This window comes from Pleurodeles waltl, chromosome 10 (genome assembly GCF_031143425.1).
Source record: "Pleurodeles waltl isolate 20211129_DDA chromosome 10, aPleWal1.hap1.20221129, whole genome shotgun sequence".
Taxonomy (NCBI): Eukaryota; Metazoa; Chordata; class Amphibia; order Caudata; family Salamandridae; genus Pleurodeles; species Pleurodeles waltl.
In genome coordinates, this window is record NC_090449.1 from 640,235,719 (window position 1) to 640,258,818 (window position 23,100).

Genomic DNA, 23,100 nt, shown 5'->3' on the forward strand with positions numbered 1-23,100 from the left:
AGTTTATCCACCTGTCTGTTGGATTTCAGCTGACTACTGGATTTTCAGTGGCCTTCTTGGGTGGCTCTCCCAAAATGGAAGGCAATTCCTTGACCGACTTTGTCCTCTCAGATGGATTTCCCTCAAGATTTTCTTTGCAGGTTTTCTTTGGGTCTTGGAAAGATTCCTCACCTAAGGATGACTTTCCTGATGCCATCTTTTTGTAGAGCCACATTGGCAGACAACCATCTCCTTCATTGATGGCTTTTGTTGAGATTATTATACAAACTTTATAACACTTGGCCTCGTGCAGTGGACAGAAAATATATGCGTTCAGTATGCAACTCTTTAGTGTAAGGGCTTTTTGCTACAGGAGGCGCAAGAAATAAATAGATGCCTTCACATCAGACATTTCTAAGAAAAAGAAATACCTGTCCACTAAGCTTCAGCCCAACAACAGAAATCCTGCTACAGGAACCGTCGCAGGAATTTCCAAGACACAATGGTAACACTACTGGTTCGATTTTTTGAAGAGAAAAATAATCTTATGAGCTGAGCTCTGAACAGGGCTCGTGCACAATTTGCAGTAGAAAATCTGACATAATGCAGGCACAAGGAGAGTGCAATTCAAGCTGCCTCTCCTTATAGGATGGACTATTTTAATCTCTAAAGAGGTGAATATGATATTAAAGCAAAGGTTTGTTTGCTTCTATGGAGGTTTGAGCACACTGCTACTTCACAAGTATTTGGAACTTCCACCTCCACGGCAGACAAAAATTAAAGTATGTGAACCTATGAAAGATCCAATGCTGGAGAATCTTGTGTTTTCATCTATCAAGTCCACTACCATCACATTATAACAACCAGTTATTTCCTTCCTCATTTTTTTGCAGCTGTCCAAAAATAGGCACCTTCATGACTCGGTTAAAAGTTCTGTTTTCATCATTCTGGCTTAAGTTGAAAGACATTCTTGTTGTCACAAAGAGGAGTGACTACTTCTCGGAAGGCAAGCCGAGACTCAGGATGCCTAGTTCCACGACTTCTGAGATTTAATAGGCATTTTAAGGTAGCAAGGGAGCTTAAGGGGTATTGTACTCTATTGTAGGTCTCAAGTGGGAAGGCTGTCACATATGTCACAGTATGGAATTGTCCTCTTGTTCACAAAACCTGCATCTCTCTAACCTCGGCACTGCCGGAATTTGTGTAGCTACAAAAACTACCCTTACCTACCTACCTACCTACTAGTCACAATTCAGCTGCCCTCGACTGAAAGTGTGGAGTCAAAGTCAAAAGGTACACAACACATTCAAGACTTCGATCCATAAGAAGATGCAGACCGTCTTACTCACGGTAGAGTAAACAACTGGTGGTATTAAATTGGGATTATCATGCACTGGAGCAATCCCTAGAAAAATAGACATACTTAGCTCCTGGATAAAATTACTTCTGCTGTGTAATTTGTAAAAAGAACAAAGTACCTTTATGAGAGATGGGGCAATTAGCCAACTAATTATAACGAATGACAGTTGCAATATCCTGGAAAACGAAAATGGTACAATGCTATAATAATTATGCACATAAAGTGTACAATCCATAACCCTTAGCTTGTCCAGTTTTTTACTGTATTTCTAAGCTATTTACAAGTTATTTAGGCTACATAAAAGCCTTTCTCCCAGATTAACTTCTATTGTTTTCCTCCACATACAATCCTGATCATTTAGGATAGGTTTTATTCATTTGTGGTTGTTGATTAATTTTAGCTGAATTAGTTAATTTAAAACAGTCTTCTACAGCAACCTTTTCCTGTCCTCGAGATGCTTTCAAGTCTTTCTGCTCACAGTTTCTACCTCCTCATATTTCCACACAGGAGAATGTGCATCTTTATAGGGACCACTATCTTTTTTAGCCCATTTCTTAAAAGCAACTTACAGTCAATATTCCTTCAAAAACAGTTTACAGTGAATTAAGGACTTTTAATTCCCCAAGCCCACATGGACTATGAAGATCTCCATTCCCTCTGGATGCAACAATGAGCTCAAGTATACAAACAAATTGCCCAGCAAGTCAAGGAGTTTTACTACTGCACATTATAAACACATTGGGCAGGATTAATCACCTCGGGGACCAAAACCTTGCAAAAGGTACTAAGAAGAAACCTTTCACAAGTTTAAAGAAGGCTATTCATGGAGTCAATTTCAACAGGTTCTTGGATTCCTCAATAGACTTCTCAGTCATAAGAGCAGTGTCTGGGGGCACTGCATCGGTAGGACAACTTGGAAGAAACTACTGACCATTTGGCACAACTATCTTGCCTGGAAGAATTACCAAGCTGGATCCCAGAGGTATCCGAGCAGAGACAGGAATTCCTGGACCCTAAAATCACTTTATAGTTACCAATGGGCTTCACGTAAGATTATCATAAGAACTTTAACACTGGAATGTGATTGTACATTTTGTTATCTTGACGTTTAAAACTGGAATGCTCTTCCCTGCTCCATGAAAGATACTTCTACTCACCTCCTGTTAATAAAATCACTAAAAGAATTATTCAACCAAACTTGTGCCCTTGTAAACGGATTCAGAGTCACCAGGACACCCTTTTGGCTAACAACAACGTTTGAATATCTTTATAACACAAATGCTAATTGAGAGGCTAAAGAATTCCATACATTCCACCCCATAAGACTGTAACGGGGCGTAATAGATTGTCTCACCTGACCATTTATTAGCCTCTTAACCACAGGGCAGCACTGAAGAACAACTGATAGATTCCTCAATGCTCATGTGTAAACACCTCAATGAGGACAAATCAAGCATGTATGTCACTAGGCTATTGGCTCTTATAGGCTGGGGTCACAAATAGTAGAATTCAAGAGCAGGTGAAATCCATTATGCGCAGACAGTAGATATGATAACTGCCACAAGCAATTAAAGGCTAGGAATTCATGTTAGAATGACAGGAGACACACTGAAAAGAAAATAAGTTACTTACCTGTAACTGTAGTTCTCCAGTATTGGAATCTTTCATAGATTCACATGCTTGAATCATTCCCCGTCGTCGAGATGGGAGTCCCGGTACAATTTTCACAAGTAATGTTAAAACATATTGAAGAGAAAAAGGCCCTAGGCCCCTTCAATTTCATAATCTATCAGAGTCATTTTGTGAAAAGGACCAAACCTGATCCTCCACCAATCAGGCGACAGCACCCTTCAGAACCTCCTCAGAGAAGCTCTACCACCTCAGATTTTCCAAGCACAAGTGCTTATATTATGTTGAATATATGTATAAATAGAAAGAAAGAGGTGAAGTGAGCTTCTCCGGGGAGGCGGATGGGTCGCATGTGAATCTATGAAAGATTCCAATACTGGAGAACTACAGTTACGGGTAAGTAACTTATTTTCTTACTCCAGTATTGGAACTTTCATAGATTCACATGCTTGAATCAGAGTAGAGAGCAATAACTATGCACATTGTAAAATGACAACATCTTTAATAAACAAAATATCTTAAACCACAAAACCTTATCATCATGCATAAATCGATGAAGTATATAAGTATACTGACATATGTCTCTATATATATATATATATATATATATATATATATATATATATATATTGAAAATGTCACTTACCCAGTGTACATCTGTTCGTGGCATCAGTCGCAGTAGATTCGCATGTTCTGCAATAGCTCGCCATCTGGTGTTGGGCCGGAGTGTTACAAGTTGTTTTTCTTCGAAGAAGTCTTTCGAGTCACGGGACCGAGTGACTCCTCCTTTTGTCTCCATTGCGCATGGGCGTCGACTCCATCCTCGATTGTTTTTCCCCGCAGAGGGTGAGGTAGGAGTTGAATTGTAGTAATAGTGCCCATGCAATGGAGTGACTAAGTATGCACTTATTTAAGGTTGAGATGATACATATATAAATAATTGAAGGTAACTTCCAAACTGCTACAGGCTCCCGGGGAGGCGGGTGGGCACATGCGAATCTACTGCGACTGATGCCACGAACAGATGTACACTGGGTAAGTGACATTTTCAGTTCGATGGCATCTGTCGCTGTAGATACGCATGTTCTGCAATAGACTAGTAAGCAGTTATTTCCCCAAAAGCGGTGGATCAGCCTGTAGGAGTGGAAGTAGTCTGAAATAATGTCCTTAATACAGCTTGACCTACTGTGGCTTGTTGTGCGGATAGCACGTCTACACAGTAGTGCTTGGTGAATGTGTGAGGCGTAGACCATGTGGCTGCCTTACATATTTCTTGCATTGGGATGTTTCCTAGAAAGGCCATGGTAGCACCTTTCTTTCTGGTTGAGTGTGCCCTTGGTGTAATGGGCAGCTGTCGTTTAGCTTTAAGGTAGCAGATTTGGATGCATTTAACTATCCATCTGGCTATACCTTGTTTTGAAATTGGGTTTCCTGCATGAGGTTTTTGAAATGCAATAAAGAGTTGTTTAGTCTTTCTGATGTTCTTTGTTCTGTCAATGTAATACATTAATGCTCTTTTGACATCTAATGTATGTAGTGCCCTTTCAGCTACGGTATCTGGCTGTGGAAAGAACACCGGAAGTTCCACTGTTTGATTTAGATGGAACGGTGAAATAACCTTTGGCAAAAATTTAGGATTGGTCCTTAGGACGACTTTATTTTTGTGTAGTTGTATAAAAGGTTCCTGTATAGTAAACGCCTGAATTTCGCTTACTCTTCTCAGGGAAGTAATGGCGATGAGAAATGCCACCTTCCAGGTTAGGAACTGTATGTCGCAGGAGTGCATGGGTTCAAAAGGTGGACCCATAAGTCTAGTTAGGACAACATTTAGGTTCCATGAAGGAACAGGTAGTGTTCTTGGTGGTATAATTCTCCTAAGGCCCTCCATGAATGCTTTAATGACTGGTATTTTATATAGGGAAGTTGAATAGGTAGTCTGCAGGTATGCAGATATTGCTGCAAGGTGAATCTTAATGGAAGAGAAAGCTAGGTTAGATTTTTGTAAGTGAAGCAAGTAACCCACTACATGTTCTGGAGTTGTGTGTAATGGTTGTATTTGATTAATATGGCAGTAGCAAACAAACCTCTTCCATTTACTTGCATAGCAGTGCCTGGTGGATGGCCTTCTTGCTTGTTTTATGACTTCCATACATTCTTGGGTAAGTTGTAAGTGCCCGAATTCTAGGATTTCAGGAGCCAGATTGCTAGATTCAGCGATGCTGGATCTGGGTGTCTGATCTTTTGGTTGTGCTGTGTCAACAGATCTGGCCTGTTGGGCAATTTGATGCAGGGTACCACTGATAGGTCTAGCAGCGTTGTGTACCAGGGTTGCCTTGCCCAAGTTGGTGCTATCAATATGAGTTTGAGTTTGCTTTGACTGAGTTTGTTTACCAGGTAAGGAAGGAGAGGGAGAGGAGGAAAAGCGTAAGCAAATATCCCTGACCAGTTCATCCATAGGGCATTGCCTTGGGATTGTTTGTGTGGGTATCTGGATGCGAAGTTTTGGCATTTTGCGTTCTCCCTTGTCGCAAACAAGTCTATCTGAGGTGTTCCCCAGAGTTTGAAATAAGTGTTCAGTATTTGGGGGTGAATTTCCCATTCGTGGACCTGTTGGTGATCTCGAGAGAGATTGTCTGCGAGTTGATTTTGTATCCCTGGTATAAACTGTGCAATTAGGCGAATTTGGTTGTGAATTGCCCAATGCCAAATTTTTTGTGCTAACATGCTTAACTGCGTGGAGTGCGTCCCTCCCTGCTTGTTTAGATAATACATTGTTGTCATGTTGTCTGTTTTGACGAGAATGTATTTGTGAACTATTATTGGTTGGAAAGCTTTTAGTGCTTGAAAAACTGCAAGAAGTTCTAGGTGATTGATATGCAGTTTTGTTTGATGTACGTTCCATTGTCCTTGTATGCTGTGTTGATCTTGGTGTGCTCCCCACCCTGTCATGGAAGCATCTGTTGTTATTACGTATTGTGGCACTGGGTCTTGGAAAGGCCGCCCCTTGTTTAAATTTATGTTGTTCCACCACAGAAGCGAGAGGTAAGTTTGGCGGTCTATTAACACCAGATCTAGAAGGTGACCCTGTGCTTGAGACCACTGTGATGCTAGGCATTGTTGTAAGGGCCTCATGTGCAGTCTTGCGTTTGGGACAATGGCTATGCATGATGACATCATGCCTAGGAGTTGTAATACCATCTTTGCTTGTATGTTTTGTGTTGGATACATGCGTTGTATGATGGTGTTGAAATTTTGAATTCTTTGTGGACTTGGAGTGGCTACTCCTTTTGATGTGTCTATTATGGCTCCCAGGTATTGTTGTACCTTGCGTGGCCGAATTTTGGATTTTGTGAAATTGACGGTGAACCCTAGTTTGAAGAGGGTTTGTATGATATGATTTGTGTGATTTGAGCACTCTATTAACGAATGGGCCTTGATTAGCCAGTCGTCTAGATATGGGAACACATGTATTTGCTGCCTTCTGATGTGTGCAGCGACTACCGCTAGACATTTGGTAAAGACTCTTGGTGCGGTTGTTAATCCGAAAGGCAGTACCTTGAATTGGTAATGTATTCCTTTGAATACAAACCTTAGGTATTTCCTGTGCGATGGGTGAATTGGTATATGGAAATAAGCATCCTTGAGGTCTAAAGTTGCCATGTAGTCGTGCAGCTTTAGCAATGGCAATACTTCTTGTAGTGTGACCATGTGGAAGTGGTCTGATTTGATGAAAGTGTTGACTACTCTGAGGTCTAGGATTGGTCTCAGTGTTTTGTCCTTCTTTGGTATCAGAAAGTACAGTGAGTAAACTCCTGTGTTTATTTGTGTGTTTGGCACTAATTCGATTGCATTCTTTTGCAATAGTGCCTGCACTTCTATCTCTAGGAGATTGGAATGGTGTGTTGTTAAATTTTGTGCTTTTGGTGGTATGTTTGGAGGGAACTGTAGAAATTCTATGCAGTAACCATGTTGGATAATTGCTAGAACCCAAGTGTCTGTAGTGATTTTCTCCCATGCTCTGTAATAATGACCTATTCGTCCCCCCACTGGTGTTGTGTGGAGGGGGTGAGTGACATGTGAGTCACTGTTTAGTAGTAGGGGTTTTGGGGCTTTGGAATCTTCCTCTATTTCTAGGGAATTGCCCTCCTCTATATTGTCCCCGAAAACCTCCTCTATACTGTCCTTGGTAACTGGACGGTGTGGCTTGTGAGGTGCTGGCTTGTGTGCTTTGACCCCGAAACCCCCCTCGAAAGGGCGTTTTACGGAATGAGCTGTAATTCCCTCTGCTCTGCGGGGAGTAGAGTGCGCCCATGGCTTTAGCAGTGTCCGTATCTTTTTTGAGTTTCTCAATCGCTGTGTCCACTTCTGGACCGAACAGTTCTTTTTCATTAAAAGGCATATTGAGAACTGCTTGTTGAATCTCTGGTTTAAATCCAGACGTTCGGAGCCATGCATGCCTTCTGATAGTTACAGATGTATTAATTGTCCGTGCAGCTGTATCTGCAGCGTCCATGGAGGAGCGGATCTGGTTGTTGGAGATGGCCTGTCCCTCCTCAACCACTTGTTTTGCCCTATTTTGGAAGTCTTTGGGCAGATGTTCAATGAGATGTTGCATCTCGTCCCAGTGGGCTCTGTCATAGCGCGCAAGTAGTGCCTGGGAGTTCGCGATGCGCCACTGGTTTGCAGCTTGTGCTGCGACTCTTTTACCAGCTGCATCAAACTTGCGGCTTTCTTTATCTGGGGGTGGTGCATCTCCAGATGTGTGAGAGTTGGCCCTTTTCCTAGCTGCTCCTACAACAACAGAGTCTGGTGGCAGCTGTGTTGTGATGAAAGCCGGGTCTGTAGGAGGCGGCTTATACTTTTTTTCCACCCTTGGTGTGATTGCCCTACTTTTGACCGGGTCCTTAAATATGTCTTTTGCGTGCCGGAGCATACCAGGGAGCATAGGCAGGCTTTGGTAGGAGCTGTGGGTGGAGGAGAGTGTGTTGAACAAGAAATCATCCTCGACCTGTTCTGAGTGGAGGCTTACGTTGTGAAATTGTGCTGCTCTAGCCACCACCTGAGAGTACGCGGTGCTGTCTTCTGGTGGAGATGGTTTTGTAGGGTATGCCTCTGGGCTGTTATCTGACACTGGGGCGTCGTATAGGTCCCATGCGTCCTGGTCTTGGTCACCCTGGCTCATGGTGGTGTGAGCTGGGGAGTGTGATGGCGTTTGTGCTGGTGAAACGTTAATCACGTGCGGAGGAGAGGGTGGTGGTGTAACTCTTTTCACCACTTTTGGTTGTGGTGCTTGTTCCGTCTGGAACTCCAACCTTCTCTTTCTCCTAATGGGGGGAAGGGTGCTTATTTTTCCTGTCCCCTGCTGAATGAAGATACGCTTTTGCGTATGGTCCGCATCAGTTGCTTGTAGCTCTTCCTCAAACCTATGCTTCTGCATTTGGGAGGTTAGCGAGTGCTCTTCTGTATAAGAGCCTGAAGCTGGGTCGCTTGCAGTTTGTTTCGGCGTCGAAACTTTGTCTGCGTGTTTTTTCGGCTCCGAGGTGACTTTTTTCCTTTTCGGGGCCGAAACCTCTCGGCGTCGATCTGTTTCGGTGCCGCTGTCTCTGCGTCGAGCCGTGTCCACACCGGCATCTCGGTGTCGAGGCTTGTCTCCAGCACTTTCTCGGTCCCGAGAAGGCTGCGTGCCGGTGTCTCGACCGGAGTCGGACGATCTCGGCACTGTTTGGGCCTTTTTCGGTGCCGACGGTCGGTCACCGATTTTATGGGTTGAGCCATGGCCTGGTGGCAGTGGCGTCCCCTGGGCCTTGTAAATGTTTCTTTGTGTGGTTTTCGACGTCTTACTCACGGTTTGTGTATCGTCGAATCCTTCGGAGTCTGAGTCTTGGATCGAGAAGGTACCTTCCTCTTCCTGTTCCTCGAACTCCCGTCGGGCTGTCGGTGCGGACGCCATTTGAAGTCTTCTGGCTCGACGGTCTCGGAGTGTTTTTCGGGACCGGAACGCACGACAGGCCTCGCAGGTGTCTTCGCTGTGCTCAGGTGACAGGCACAGGTTGCAGACCAAGTGTTGGTCTGTGTAGGGGTATTTATTGTGGCATTTGGGGCAGAAACGGAACGGGGTCCGTTCCATCGGCGTTCTTCAGCACGCGGTCGGGCCGACCAGGCCCCGACGGAGGATCGAAAAATTACCCCGAAGGGCACCGGAGCTCTTCGAACTTCGATGCGGTGTTGAATGTAAGTATGCCGATCCCGAACGCAACAATACCGACGAAAATCTTCCGAAATTAACTATTTTTTCTGTTCCGAAACTCGGAGCGACAGGAACACGTCCGAACCCGATGGCGGAAAAAAAACAATCGAGGATGGAGTCGACGCCCATGCGCAATGGAGACAAAAGGAGGAGTCACTCGGTCCCGTGACTCGAAAGACTTCTTCGAAGAAAAACAACTTGTAACACTCCGGCCCAACACCAGATGGCGAGCTATTGCAGAACATGCGTATCTACAGCGACAGATGCCATCGAACATATATATATATATATCTATATATCTATATACATACATATATATACACATAAATATAACTATCTACTTATCTCTAATATATATGGAAAATGTCACTTACCCAGTGTACATCTGTTCGTGGCCTTAGTCGCTGCAGATTCACATGCTGTGCACAGTCCGCAATCTGGTGTTGGGCTCGGAGTGTTACAAGTTGTTTTTCTTCGAAGAAGTCTTTTCGAGTCACGAGACCGAGGGACTCCTCCCATTTCGAGTCCATTGCGCATGGGCGTCGACTCCATCTTAGATAGTTTTGCCCGCAGAGGGTGAGGTAGGAGTTGTGTATGCTAGTAATAGTGCCCATGCAATGGAGTGAATGCGTATGTACATAATACAGTTTTAAGTAATATATTTACAAATGTACAAATGTGTAAGATCTACTTCTAAACGGCTACAGGCTCCCGGGGAGGCGGGTGGGCGCATGTGAATCTGCAGCGACTAATGTCACGAACAGATGTACACTGGGTAAGTGACATTTTCCGTTCGATGGCATGTGTAGCTGCAGATACACATGCTGTGCATAGACTAGTAAGCAGTTATCTCCCCAAAAGCGGTGGTTCAGCCTGTAGGAGTTGAAGAAGTTTGAAATAATGTTCTTAATACAGCTTGACCTACTGTTGCTTGTTGTGCAGTTAGCACATCTACACAGTAGTGCTTGGTAAATGTATGAGGCGTAGACCATGTTGCTGCCTTACATATTTCGTTCATTGGAATATTTCCTAGAAAGGCCATGGTAGCACCTTTCTTTCTGGTTGAGTGTGCCTTTGGTGTAATAGGCAGTTCTCTTTTAGCTTTAAGATAGCAGGTTTGAATGCACTTAACTATCCATCTAGCAATGCCTTGTTTTGAAATTGGATTTCCTGTATGAGGTTTTTGAAAGGCGATAAATAATTGTTTTGTCTTTCGAATTAGTTTTGTTCTGTCAATGTAGTACATTAGTGCTCTTTTGATGTCTAATGTATGTAGTGCTCTTTCGGCTACCGAATCTGGTTGTGGGAAGAACACTGGTAATTCTACCGTTTGATTTAGGTGGAACGGTGAGATCACTTTTGGTAAAAATTTAGGATTGGTCCGTAGAACAACTTTATTTTTGTGTATTTGAATAAATGGTTCTTGAATGGTAAATGCTTGAATCTCACTCACTCTTCTTAGAGATGTGATGGCAATTAAAAACTTTCCACGTTAAGTATTGCATTTCACAAGAGTGCATGGGCTCAAAAGGTGGACCCATGAGTCATGTTAGGACAATGTTGAGGTTCCATGAAGGAACTGGTGGTGTTCTTGGTGGTATAATTCTCTTTAGGCCTTCCATAAACGCCTATATGACTGGTATCCTAAACAATGAAATTGAGTGCGTAATTTGTAGGTAAGCAGAAATTGCCGTAAGATGTATTTTAATGGAAGAGAAAGCTAGGTTAGATTTTTGCAAATGTAGTAAGTATCCTACTATTTCTTTTGCAGATGCGTGTAAAGGTTGAATTTGATTATTATGGCAGTAATAAACAAATCTTTTCCACTTATTTGCGTAGCAGTGTCTAGTGGTAGGTTTTCTAGCTTGTTTTATGACCTCCTACATTCCTGTGTGAGGTCTAAGTGCCCGAATTCTAGGATTTCAGGAGCCAAATTGCTAGATTCAACGATGCTGGATTTGGATGTTGGATCTGTTGTTTGTGTTGTGTTAACAGATCTGGTCTGTTGGGTAGTTTGACATGAGGTACTACTGAAAGGTCTAGTAGTGTTGTGTACCAAGGTTGCCTTGCCCATGTTGGTGCTATTAGTATGAGTTTGAGTTTGTTTTGACTCAACCTGTTTACTAGATATGGAAGGAGAGGGGGAAAAGCGTACGCAAATATCCCTGACCAGTTCATCCATAGAGCATTGCCTTGGGATTGATCTTGTGGGTACCTGGATGCAAAGTTTTGGCATTTTGAGTTTTCTTTTGTTGCAAATAGATCTATTTGAGGTGTTCCCCAAATTTGAAAGTAATTGTTTAGTATTTGGGGGTGAATTTCCCATTCGTGGGTTTGTTGGTGATCTCGAGAGAGATTGTCTGCCAACTGGTTCTGAATCCCTGGAATAAATTGTGCTATTAGGCGAATGTGGTTGTGAATCGCCCAATGCCATATTTTTTGTGTTAGGAGGCACAACTGTGTCGAGTGTGTCCCTCCTTGTTTGTTTAGATAATACATCGTTGTCATGTTGTCTGTTTTGACAAGAATGTATTTTTGGGTTATTATGGGTTGAAATGCTTTCAGCGCTAGAAATACTGCTAACAGTTCTAAGTGATTTATGTGAAACTGCCTCTGATGTATGTCCCATTGTCCTTGGATGCTGTGTTGATTGAGGTGTGCTCCCCACCCTGTCATGGAAGCATCCGTCGTTATGACGTATTGTGGCCTGGGTCTTGAAAAGGCCGCCCTCTGTTTAAATTTGTACTGTTCCACCATAGAAGCGAGATGTATGTTTGGCGGTCTATCAACACCAGATCTAGAAGTTGACCCTGTGCTTGTGACCATTGTGATGCTAGGCACTGTTGTAAGGGCCGCATGTGCAATCTTGCGTTTGGGACAATGGCTATGCATGAAGACATCATGCCTAGGAGTTTCATTACCATTTTGACTTGTATCTTTTGTGTTGGATACATGGCCTGTATTACCTTGTGAAATGTTTGAACCCTTTGTGGACTTGGAGTGGCAATCCCTTTTGCTGTGTTGATTGTCGCTCCTAAGTATTGCTGTGTTTGACACGGCCAAAGGTGTGACTTCGCGTAGTTGATCGAGAAACCTAGCCTGTGAAGGGTCTGTATGACGTAGTTTGTGTGCTGTGAACATTGTCTTAGCGTGTTGGTTTTGATTAACCAGTCGTCTAAGTACGGGAACACATGTATTTGCTGCCTTCTGATATGTGCAGCTACTACTGCTAGGCATTTTGTAAAAACTCTTGGCGCAGTTGTTATTCCGAATGGCAACACTTTGAATTGGTAATGTATTCCTTGGAATACGAACCTTAGGTATTTCCTGTGTGAAGGATGTAGTGGTATATGGAAATACGCATCTTTTAGGTCTAATGTTGTCATGTAATCTTGCTGTTTGAGCAGTGGGATTACGTCTTGTAACGTGACCATGTGAAAGTGGTCTGATTTGATGTAGGTATTTAGTGTTCTGAGATCTAGTATTGGTCTCAGAGTTTTGTCCTTTTTGGGTATTAGAAAGTACAGTGAGTAAACTCCTGTGTTTTTTTGTAGATTTGGCACTACTTCTATTGCGTCCTTTTGTAGCAATGCTTGAACTTCTAGTCCTAGAAGATCTATATGTTGTTTTGACATATTGTGTGTTTTCGGTGGGACGTTTGGAGGGAATTGGTGAAATTCTATGCAATAACCATGCTGGATAATTGCTAAGACCCAGGCGTCTGTTGTTATTTTCTCCCAAAGTTTGTAAAATTGGCTTAGTCTCCCCCCCACAGGTGTTATGTGATGGGGTTGCGTGACTTGTGAGTCACTGTTTATTTTGAGGAGTTTTGGGGCCTTGGAATTTTCATCGATTTCTTGGGAATTGGCCCCCTCTATATTGTCCCCGAAAACCTCCCCTTTGATATTGACCCTGGTAAGTAGGCCTTGTTTGTGAGGTTGTAGTTTCTGTGGGTTGACCTCGAAACCCTCCCCTAAAAGGTGTTTTCCGAAATGTGCCTCTGCTCTGCGGGGAGTACAGTGCGCCCATGGCTTTGGCTGTATCGGTGTCTTTTTTGAGTTTCTCAATGGCAGTGTCAACCTCCGGCCCAAACAATTGCTGTTCATTAAATGGCATATTGAGCACAGCTTGTTGGATTTCCGGTTTGAACCCTGAAGTGCGCAGCCATGCGTGCCTTCGTATCGTGATTGCAGTGTTTATTGTCCTTGCAGCTGTATCTGCTGCATCCATGGCAGACCGTATCTGATTATTTGAGATACTTTGTCCCTCTTCTACCACCTGTTGCGCTCTCTTTTTGAACTCCTTGGGTAAGTGTTCGATGAAATGTTGCATTTCATCCCAATGAGCTCTGTCGTATCTTGCCAAAAGTGCTTGTGAATTGGCAATACGCCATTGATTTGCTGCTTGTGCTGCAACCCTTTTTCCCGTAGCATCAAATTTGCGGCTCTCTTTGTCTGGAGGTGGTGCGTCTCCTGAGGTATGAGAGTTGGCTCTCTTACGAGCTGCCCCGACAACTACTGAGTCTGGTGTTAGTTGTGTTGTAATATAGATTGGATCTGTTGGCGGTGGCTTGTACTTTTTCTCCACCCTTGGAGTTATGGCTCTGCCTTTAACTGGATCCTGAAATATTTGCTTTGAATGTTTTAGCATTCCTGGGAGCATGGGAAGGCTTTGGTACTGGCTATGGGTGGAGGATAGGGTGTTAAACAGAAAGTCATCCTCAATTGGTTCAGAATGTAAGGTGACGTTGTGAAATTCGGCTGCCCTTGCGACCACCTGTGTGTAGGATGTACTGTCCTCAGGTGGGGACGGTTTTGTGGGATAGGAGTCTGGGCTGTTGTCAGACACTGGAGCATCATAAAGGTCCCATGCATCGGGATCATCCTGACTCATTGTAGTATGAGCTGGTGAGTGCATCAGTGGTGGAGTTGTTGCTGGTGATGCATGTGTTGATGGTGGTGGAGACGGTGGCGGGGTTGTTTTTCTCACCACTTTTGCCTGTGGTTGCTTGTCCTTTTGTTGAAAGGCAAGTTTCCTTTTTATTTTGATTGGGGGAAGAGTGGTTATCTTCCCAGTGTCCTCATGAATATGAAGCCTTCTTTGCGTGTAGTCAGGCTCTACTGCTTGAAGCTCCTCTCCAAATCTATGTAATTGGGAGGTTAATCCTTGTTCCTCTGTATAGGAACTAGTTTTCGGCTCCGAGGCTGGATGTTTCGGAACCGAAACCTTTTCGGAAGTCTTTTTAGGCTCCGAAGAAACCTTCTTTGTTTTCGGCGTGGTGTCTCGGTGCCGAAAGTCTTCGGTGCCGCTGTCTCTGTGCCGAAGTTTCACGGAGCTGCGGTCTCAGCTCCGAGGTTGCTGTGTGGCGGTATCTCGACCGGAGTCCGATGACTTCGACACCAGCATGCCCTTTTTCGGTGCCTTGGATCGGTCACCTAGTTTTCGGGTTAAGCCATGGCCTGTTGGCGGTGGCGTCCCCTGGGCTTTTGTGGACTTCTCGTGAGTCTTGATTTTTGACGTCTTACTCACGGTTTGGTGTGTTTCTTCGGCGTCGAGTTCTTCAGAATCCGACTCGCGGATGGAGAAAGCTGCTTCTTCCTCCTCGAAACGTTCTTGACCTGTCGGCGTGGACGCCATTTGTAGTCTCCTGGCTCTTCGGTCTCTCAGCGTCTTCCTCGACCGAAACGCTCGACAGGCTTCACAAGTATCCTCCTTGTGCTCGGGGGACAAGCACAAGTTACAGACCAGATGCTGATCCGTATACGGATACTTGTTATGGCATTTTGGGCAGATGCGGAATGGGGTCCGTTCCATCAGCCTTGAAGTCGCACGTGGCTGGGCCGACCAGGCCCCGACGGGGGATCGAAAAAACCCCGAAGGGCCACCGGAGAACTTCAAAATTCGGTGTCGATTTGTTCTAACTAACCCGATACCGAACGCAAACAATACCGACGATTTTTTCCGAGATTCTAACTAACTTTCCGACCCGAAACACGGAGCGAAAAGGAACACGTCCGAACCCCATGGCGGAAAAAAAACTATCTAAGATGGAGTCGACGCCCATGCGCAATGGATTCGAAATGGGAGGAGTCCCTCGGTCTCGTGACTCGAAAAGACTTCTTCGAAGAAAAACAACTTGTAACACTCCGAGCCCAACACCAGATGGCGGACTGTGCACAGCATGTGTATCTGCAGCTACACATGCCATCGAACATAGAGATATACCTGTGAAGATACATGATGAAATTTGAAGAACAAAACAGTAATAGAAATCATCATAAGACACTACTGTAACATGATCAATGTCTGAAAACCCGCTTACTTATGGGATTATGATAGCGTTCTCTTATCCTTACATGCATTTCTTTTTTTTTTTTTTTAAACAATGTGCATACCTGTTCTAGGATGGAGGGATGTAGGAGAAATGGCTCACCTTCACCTGAAGAGATTCCTGAGAACCGCCTGGCCCACTGCTACCTCTCCGTGCGAGAGGGACTCCAAGCAGTAGTGCTTAGTGAAGGTATGACAGCTCTTCCATGTTGCTGCCCTACATATGTCTTGTAGTGGCAAACAGTGCCGCTGACGATGAGACTTTTCTCGTCGAGTGAGCATGCACAGATGACTGCAAAGGTTTGCCCGCTGCCTGATGGCAAAAGCGAATAGCAGAGGCGATCCCTCTAGAAATACTCTGCTTGGATAGCGGGCACCGCTTCCTAGGAGCACTGTACGCCACAAATAGCTGATTAGAGCGCCGAAAAGATTTAGTCCTGTCCAAATAAAATTGAACGCATCTTTTCACGTCTAAAGAGTGTAATGCCCTCTCCGCCAGAGTAGATGGATGAGGGAAAAAAGACTTGAAGACTTAAGGTTCGTTCATGTGAAAGTCTGACGGAACCTTTGGAATAAAATGCGGGTTAGTGCGCATTAATAGTCTATCTTGTTTAAGCTGCAGAAATGGCTCTTGGATGGACAGCGCTTGCACCTCACTGACCCGCCTAGCTGATGTAAGAGCTATCAATAAGGCAACCTTCCACGACAAGTATTTGAGGGAAGCACGGTGGATCGGTTCAAATGGATGCTTCATCAGTTGTGCCAAAACAAAATTCAAATTCCACGGAGGAGGTGGTGGTCTGAAAGGAGGGTAAACCCTGAAAAGCCTCTTTAGAAATCTCTTAATCAGCCGAGAAGAGAAGAGCGAGGGTGTGTCATCTGAACGTCTGTATGCAGCTATAGCTGCTACATGAACTTTAATGGACGAGTGTGCTAGGCCAGATTGAGCTAACTGTAAGAGATACGGCAATATTTCTTCTGGTGGTGAGAGTAGAGGGTCGATTTGACGCGGATGACACCAGGCATAGAATCTTTTCCATTTACACTGATACGTCTTGTTAGTGCTATCCGCTCTGGCCTTTGACAAAATATCCCTGCAGTCCTGCGGGATGTTCAAATGCGCAAACTCTCTGTGGTGAGGAGCCATGCTGACAACCGCATTGACTGCGGATCGGGGTGCCGAACTTGGCCGTTGTTCATTGTTAGTAAATGAGGTAACAGCTCCAGTGGAATATGAGGTTTGACTGACAGAATGAGGAGCTACGTGAACCAATGTTGGCGCGGCCAGTACGGGGCTATCAGTAAGAAAGTGCACGGTTCGGTTTTCATCTTCGTGAGGACCCTTGGGATCAACGGAATGGGAGGAAAGGCGTAAGCAAAGATGTCTGACCAGACTATCGAAAACGCATTCCCCCAAGATCCCTTTTGGTGATGCCAACTTGCGAAGAACTGGCATTTGGCGTTGTCCTTCTTCGCAAACAGATCCACTGTTGGTGTTCCCCACTGGGAAAAAATCTGGGTCAGTACTGTCTGGTCTAGCTCCCACTCGTGGCAGTCCCTTTCTGCCTGCTGAGTGCATCTGCTGCCTTGTTGTTTATTCCCGGCAAGTGTACCGCCGATAGTGTGATGCCTTGCTGTGAGGCCCAGTTCCAGATCGCTTGGGCTTCCCTGAAGAGGGTGAGAGATCTTGTACCTCCTTGTTTGTTGAGATAGTGCATCGTAGTGGTGTTGTCCGTTCTCCTCACCACTCGCAATCCTGAGATTCTTGGGAGAAACGCTTGTAAGGCGAGGTGCACTGCCCTGAGTTCTAGCCAATTGATATGCATTGATGCCAGATGGATTGGCCATTTGCCACTTATTTTCAGGTCCTGTAATACTGCGCCCCAGCCTTCCAGTGAGGCATCTGTTGTTATGGTCCACGGGGCTGGCTGTTGAAGAAACGAGAGACCGATTGACAGATGATGCTTTTGAGACCACCATTTGACAGTTTTGATCATTATCGGAGTTATTTGTATCTGGTCTTCGAAAGTGCCTGATACTTGGAGCCATTGACGGTTTAGCTGCTCCTGCAAGGGGCGCATCTTTAGCCGACACAGAGGGATCAGAGGTATGCATGAAGACATCATGCCCAACAGTGATTTGAAGAGACGGACAGTAACCTTTCGTCTTGTGTGTATGGAACTCCCTAGGGGTAGTGATCTTTGTTGTCTCTCTAACGTGGGACATGCCATGCCGGATTCAGTGTTCAGTTTTGCTCCCAGAAAAGTAATACTGCGTACTGGTAGAGGGTTGGACTTCTCCCAGTTGATTGTGAATCCGAGATTGGTCAGTAGGGAAATGCACTTTCTTGTTGACTTGTGTGCTCCTGTGTAAGTCTTTGCCTTTATTAACCAGTCTAAGTATGGAAAAACCTGGTGCTTTCTTTTCCTGAGAAAGGCTGCGACTGGTGCTAGGCATTTGGTAAATATTCTTGGGGCTGATTTGAGTCCGAAGGGAAGGACGCGATATTGATAATGGCTCCCGGCTACGGTGAATCTCAAATACTTTCTGTGGGCAGGGTGGATGGGTATGTGGAAGTATGTGTCTTTGAGGTCTAGTGATGACATAAAATCTCTTTGATTGAGACGCAGAAGGACGTCTTGCAGGCTGATCATTCGAAACGATTGCTTTTTTTAGGTATACATTTAGTTTCCTTAAATCGAGGATCGGCCTCCAATCCTTCCACTTTTTTCGAATGATGAAGAACCTGGAATAAAATCCTGTTCCTCGTTGAGCCCGAGGCACCTTCTCTATAGCTCCCTTGAGAAGCAGCTTGTCGACTTCTTCTTTGAGTTGCTGAGGATATCTTGAAGGAGTCCTGAGGGGGGGGTTGGAGGGAGGTATCTGGATAAATTCTAAAGTATGGCCCCGTTCCACTAATTGTAGGACCCACTTGTCTGTCGTAATGGTTTGCCATTGACTGAGGAATAAGGAAATTCTCCCGCCCAGGGTGACAGGAGGAGGACTGAGCGTAGCCAGCGCCTCGAAAACATCAGGTTCTATGAGCTGAATCTTTGGCCGGGTGGGTTGAATGTCCACGGCCTGCCGGTCTACTATAGGCTGGTTAAGTCTGTTGCCTTTGGAAGTAGTATGGACGATATTGTTGTGAAGATGATGGATAGGAAGAATATCTCTGTTGTTGATATCCCCCTCTGTAAGAAGGTTGGCCACTCCCCCTAGGACGATCTTCGATATTGCAGGGTCCCTAATGACCTTGCCGTGTCCGTTTTGAGTGACTGTAGGGCTTCGTCCACATGTTTCCCAAATAGCGCTTGGCCATCAAAGGGTAAGTCTAGGATTTTATTCTGGACTTCTGGGCGAAATTAGGTGGCTTTAAGCCAGCCCTGTCTTCTTAATACAGCAGCACCTGCAAGCTGTCTGAAAGCAGTGGTCGCTATATCCATTGCACAGTCTATAAGCTCTGCAGACGTGCGTTGACCTTCTTGTACAGTTTTATTTGCCTCTGATTTTACGTCTTCTGGCAGTTGATTAATAAAAGGTGCAATATCCGCCCAAAGCTGTCTGTCGTATCGAGACAAAATAGCCAAGGAGTTGGCAGCTCTAAGCACTAGGCTGGCCATAGACGAAAATCTTTTCCCTATGTTATCTAGCCGCCTACCCTCCTTGTCTGGGGGTGCGGAAATCGGGGCAGAAGGATTTTTTGATCTTCTTTGAGCTGCCTGAGCTACTACTGAATCCGGAGGAGGATGTCCTGTCAAGCATGTTGGTGCATCATCAGGAGCTTTGTATTTCTTATCCAGACGTGGCAAAACTGCCGTGACTGTTGCCAGATTATTCATGACTTTAAGGCCCTCTTCCCACAGGTAGTTCACCATCGGGATAGAGCGCACAGACTTTTGAAAGGGCTCTTTAAAATCATATAGGAAACAATCTGTTTGCTTCGTAGGTAGCGGTAAAGCAAAACGCTAGGCTGCCCTCTCTAGGAGATTGTGAAAACCTCCAATGTCTTCAGGTGGGGATTCCACCTTCGAATGAGAAGGAGAAGATGGAGCAGGAATAATGTACTCGTCCCACTCTGAGTGAGTGTCTACGAGCTCTCCTTCTTCCTGATCTCCTTCTGAGATGTCGGTGTCTTGGGGAATTGTCATGTCCGGAGTGGCCACATCTGTGAGATGCAAAGACGTTGGTCTTTGATGTGGAGTAGAAACACCAAAAATAGGTGATGGAGGAGGCTGTTCTCCTTGTGGAGGAAACCTTCTGTTGTAATCCACTAACATCGCTCTAAGGCCAGTAAGCAGGTCGGAAGGAATATACGCTCCCTGCTGATACTGCTGATGCTCAGAGTAAGCCTGGGGATCATAAGCTTCCTCATATTCCTCCTCTTCCTGGTATTTTACATTCAATTCAGAACGGGCTGTGGGCTGTTCCAAAAGGCCCGTCTTCATCTGAATCTTCATCTCCCTCCAAAAGATGTACTGGCACCAGGGAGGATACCTTACTAGGTGATGTGTGGGTTGGAGTTAACTTTTCTCCTCTTTTTTGATGTTTTTCCCTCGTCGACGACGTGTAAATCGACTTTGTCATGGACGGTGCCGTCGACGCTGGACGCACAGTTATTTTAATAGCAGAAAGCTTCGCCGACGAGTCTACCGTCGACGACGGTAGGGCGGACACTGACATCAGCACCGATGACGAGGTGTAGACGGTCGTCGGCGCTGATGTCGTCGTTGCAGTTCTCGTCGACGGTGGTGTACTTGTCCTCGTCGACGATGTCGCCGACGGAGCCGTTGACGATGGAAATCCTGAAGTAGCTGTTGTCGTCGGCAATGCGCCCATCGACGGTGCCGTCGACGGGGAATCCGTCGACGAGGCCTTTTTTCCAGTCACAGAGGATGGCTTTTTGAAAGATACAGATGGTGGAACAGATGAAGATTTCCTGTGCCTCTCAGAACTGGAAGAATGTCTTTTCCCCTCTTTACTTGAGAGTTTAGTTGGGGAAGAAGATGGGCTGCGACCCTTATAAGACCTTGAAGCAGCCTTTTAGAGGGCTTTTCTTGAGATTTGTGAGGGAGATCTAGAGCGTGATCTTGCCCTTTTAGCTGATCTCTTAGATGTTGATGATTCCTCACTCTCAGAACCAGAAACTGGATCCTTCCTATGTTTTAGTTTCTGCAGCCATATTAATAATCTGCCTTCTCTATCTTTTAAGGTCTTAGAAGAAAAAGTACGGCAAATCTTACAGTCCTTGGCTGAATGATCTGGGTACAGGCAGTAAATGCAGTCTTGATAAGGGTCTTCAGAATGAAGTCTTTTCTTCCCACAAGTCTTGCAGTCTCTGAAGAGACTCTTCTTTTCCTTGTCAGACATAGTTGAAAAATAGCTGACAAATCCAAATAAATGAGTTTCTCTGAGAGAAAAAGAGCTGAATAAAGGTGAGAAGACAGAGCAGAGCTCTGAGGAGACTCCCTAGCACGACGTGCGGTAGAAAATCTGAGGTGCTAGAGCTTCTCTCAGGAGGTTCTGAAGGGTGCTGTCGCCTGATTGGTGGAGGATCAGGTTTGGTCCTTTTCACAAAATGACTGATAGACTATGAAATTGAAGAGGCCTAGGGCCTTTCTCTTCAATATGTTTTAACATTACTTGTGAAAATTGTACCGGGACTCCCATCTCGACGACGGGGAATGATTCAAGCATGTGAATCTACGAAAGTTCCAATACTGGAGTAATAAAATATAACAACGGTTCAGTGCATTAGCTTTCGGAGATCCAATGCCACCTTCATGTGCAACAATCAGGCTAAAAATCTTCACTTCTCCTACCCCCGTACACACAGGAACAACTGCACACATTTGCATAATGGGTTCCCCTATTCAAAACACTGGGTAAACTAAACTTTGCATGACATTTAGTGTGGGTGCTACACTCTTTGTTCCTATTTAATACGAGCACAGAAAAGTGCTGGTTGTAGGGCAGACAAGAAGTGACTTAATTAAACAAAGCAACTATAAAAACAATACAGGGATGCTAGCATCCAGTCACACAAAAGACAACAGTTAATGTGTGATATGTTCCAAATCTGTCAAATAAAGTGTTTGATTATACTACAATAGTCACCAGACTTACTCTCTAATCAGATCGTGTTCTCGAACAGGACTAATGCATTGTTAATACTAAAAATGATGGTTTACAAGTTGTCAGGGTCTGCACAGCGCATCTTAATAAAAAATATGCACAAATGCTGTAGGATTTTCTTTATCCATAATAACATTGCATAGGAGCTACGTATTGACAAAAAAGAAACAAGTCCAATTAAACCAGCAATTTACTCACTGCGAAAATTACATTTCAGGAAGCATAAAGCAAACAGGAGCATTCTTAAAGTCATGGCAACAGAATCCAACGAGGCCAAGTGGGCTAAATTTAACCTTAAAAAGCAAAATTAACCCTGCAATTGTAAAGCACATTCAATGGCGAATATCGCTCCACCGTCCAGTAAACAAGTCTACCGGCCTTTGTGATGTCACTACTAACGCAGTTGACTGCTTAGCCTCTGATGAGTAAATGTAGCTAATTTATCTGCCATAAAGAAAGCATTCACTTTGAAAAAAAGGCATTCCAGAAGGATACTTAGTGTGAAAAAGTCCGAAAATCTCTATGTGCTTCTCAAACCTCAGCAATGGGAACAGTCTACAAGGCCAAAGCACTGAATGACTAAAGTGCCTGCCCTTACAGAGAAGCCTGACAATATGCAAGTGTCCTCCGACCATAGCATTTAGGGGTTCCATAGCATTTAAGGGTTCCAACAGGAGTCGTCCCGCAGACACTAGTGTGGTTGCAGTGAAGGTTACTAATATGTCTTGCTATGGGATTGCCAACATTATTTTGATATGGTGCTAGGTTCAAAGTTCAATGTTTAGGAAGTAAACCCAAGGTCCCTTGTAAGGCACTTTTTTTTTAGGTTTGGAAGCACACGTGGGACCCGTGTTGGTGTGGGCCATAGCATATTAAAAAGTTACTTGTAAATTTAATTCTACAATGTTTGTATTTTTCTGGAATACGTACAAGTCAAACTTTTCTGTCAACAAAAGTCCAAAATTGTGGTCATGTTTAACTCAAAGTATCCACTATGAGTCTGTACTGAGCGGATTTATCATACACCCAGCTCAAAAATGCACATCAAGCAAAAAAATACATCAAAATACAATCACCAAGCTAACTTTAGGCATACATTTTGCAACTGTTCTTCAATCTGATGGGTTTACATGAATCTAAAAGAAATGTAAAAAAATGAAAATGTCACTTACCCAGTGTACATCTGTTCGTGGCATCAGTCGCTGTAGATTCGCATGTTTTGCATAGCTCGCCATCTGGTGTTGGGCCGGAGTGTTACAAGTTGTTTTTCTTCGAAGAAGTCTTTCGAGTCACGGGACCGAGTGACTCCTCCTTTTGTCTCCATTGCGCATGGGCGTCGACTCCATCTTCGATTGTTTTTCCCCGCAGAGGGTGAGGTAGGAGTTGAATTGTAGTAATAGTGCCCATGCAATGGAGTGACTAA

The 23,100-nt window shown here is 44.5% G+C and overlaps 1 protein-coding gene across 2 annotated transcripts in view; it reads right to left on the reverse strand.

Moving 5' to 3' along the window:
* Nucleotides 1–23,100, reverse strand: part of PAXIP1 (PAX interacting protein 1) — a 188,256-nt gene that overhangs the window by 19,722 nt on the left and 145,434 nt on the right. The window lies entirely within an intron of this gene.